Raw genomic sequence first — 2801 nt, 5'->3', positions numbered from 1 at the left:
ATTAAAAAATGCTTTCGAAATACTTAAAAAAATGGAGCCATAAAAAAATACATATGTACTTGTTTTCAAAATGAATACATTTTAACAGTTTGAAATTAAAAAACTTGGTCTTTAATATCTTTAAACCTACCTAATTTTTTATGAATAAGGTCAATAGTCTGTTTGTACAGTGGTGGACAAAAATTAGAAACAAAATATGTTGACAAATTTTTAATATAACTTTTTGTTAATTTAATGTTTAATAATTGTTTATAGAATCTAACGCATCACATAAAAAACAGCATATAAATCACCGTTTCAAACTGTACAGATTTCATAAAAAAATTTAAAATTTATAGATATGGATGTCATGCAATTTTTTTTATTGAAAATGTTCTGATTCTTCCATGCAACACATGAACGAAATCCGTTTTATATGGAAGAAAAACTTCTCAAAATCAACGGTATATTTGCAACTTGAAACTTGCACATTATTATACTATAATTGAGTGGGATACAAAACTGCACACCCAGAATGCTTTCATGAACTTTGACTAAAAATGTAATTAAAAATGTTTAAAGTTTGCAAATTTGTGTTGCATTTTAGTTTTTTATGTTATGAGTTATACTTTTTTAAGAAATTGTTGAAAATTAAATAACCAAAAGAAAAATATCGGAAACTAGCCAAAATTTTTTGTTACTATTAATTTTTCCACCACTGTACGCATTAATGATTTTTTTAATAGATTTGGAATTTCGAAATTAATAGAAAACAATCTCTGCAAAATCTAAATGAAAGCCTATAAAATTCAACATTTACCTATTTTTCAACAACTTGACCAAAATTTGAAGCCCATTCGCAGGCGATTTTCATAAAAGTCGAAATTTCTTTTCTTAACTTTTCAACGTAAACAACTATGAGCTTATTCATAAATTATTTTTTAACAAATTGTACATATGTATGTATGCCAGAAAAACGGAAATTATATACGAAGCCCATGCGTTTATCATAACACCCAGGTATACAACTAATAGAATTTCCGACATAAAATTTCCATTTAGAAATGTGGTGTGTATACAAAAAATTGTGTTTTTTAGAAAATTTATAATCTTTTTTTTGGATAAAAAACATAAAAAAATCAACATTTCACATTCAAATTCCCAGATCACATCTGTCATTTTAAATGCATTTTCGAAATGTCACCTGTCCCTTCGGCGAGAGTCAGGCCAGCAATCAGATTGTCTAGCCGAGCACACAGCTCGCCTCAGTCGCCGCCGCAAAGCGGTTGTAAACACAGAAATTTACTTTGGACTGACATTTATGACATTTACGACAGCTCATATTTGTTTACCTTTCTTAAGTGAAAGTGACTGGCGCAAGCGACCTTTTCAAACATACACACACACACATTCGCACGCACACTGGCGCAAAGCTTTTGTTTTACTTTCGCTCAGCAGCATTGTTGTCTTTTCCTTTGCATTGGGATTGGCGCAAAAGTGTAAAGTTTATTGCGAATTTCAAGGTTAACGCATTTGGGGGGCGGCAGGTTCGAACACCTTTCGAGCAGATTTGTTATGCGCCAGAGCAGGTCAGAGCCAGACGCTATCAGCTGTTATTGGAAATGAGCGTAATGCAAACACATACGCACACACACACACACACCTGCTCACATAGCTGTAGACGTGTGCGCGTAGAGTGCAAACGTGTCAGTGCGGGCTTAAAAATATTTGCATAGTGAATTTCAATAAACTTTTTTTTATGGTTGGAAATTTTTGATTGTGATTTTCTCTCGGCCAGCAGTGAACGTTGAGTAAAATTTATGATAGTCAAAATATTTGTATATTTTTCAGATATTTGGAATATTTATTACATGCACTTTCATGCATAAATTTTTTTGTTTATTTATTTTTTTCGACGTCATTCTGTAAAAACATTTCCTTTCAACTGTTCGTCCAGCTGACGCCTGATTGACTTAACAAAATGCTTAAGCTCGTCACTTTCTAGCTGCTGTTGCTGTTTCTTTCCGTTTTCTTCGACTTCCTCAGCTTCGTTCGCTGCTGTTGTAAGCATTTTCAACAAATCATCGCACAGCATGGCGAAAAACGCTCGCTTCATTCGAGAAGAATGAAGACATCTCAACTCTTTGCTTGCATTAGCCTGGCATTGCCTTCAATACAGCTGGCAGCTTTAGTGTTTTGCTTTGTTTTTGTTGAAATCCATATTGTATGTAAATTTAAATGTATGTACTTGTATTTCTTTCTTGCTCTCGAATGCTCTAATGACTGGCAGGAAATAAATCATTGCATATTTGGCAAGCGTGAATGTCAAATGTCAGTAATGAATTTGTAATTTCCTGCAAATGTCCTTGAATTTTGTTTGAATTTTTATTTTTAAGCAAAAGTGAGTTTGCGACGGAAGCGCATCTAGACAGAACATGTATTTGTATGTATGAAAAATTGTTTTTAAAAATGAATTATCTGAGGAAGTGCAGCCTCACATATAAAGTTCATAGTATTTTCCAGAAAGTAGTTTAGTTCTTAGGTTAACCGGTGTTTCGAAGAACACATAAAAATATTCTTCGGTAGAGCTTTTTCATTAAAAAAACAAATTAAAAATGATTAACCCTTTTATGTCCGTGAGCCAAAAACTACATATAATAAAAATTGTAAACTGTGCCTGATTTAGGGGCGAATGAAAATATTTTGAAACAACAATTTTGTATGGAAGATTTAATAAATTAAAAATTCTAATAATAAGAAAAAAATTTTGAAGCATAATATTTTAAGCAAAATTATTGTTGTTTTTCCACAACATTTTTCAC

Source organism: Rhagoletis pomonella, unplaced genomic scaffold, assembly GCF_013731165.1.
Source record: "Rhagoletis pomonella isolate Grant_MI unplaced genomic scaffold, Rhpom_1.0 Rhpom_scaffold_00013, whole genome shotgun sequence".
Taxonomy (NCBI): domain Eukaryota; kingdom Metazoa; phylum Arthropoda; class Insecta; order Diptera; family Tephritidae; genus Rhagoletis; species Rhagoletis pomonella.
This window is presented reverse-complemented; position numbering follows the sequence as displayed.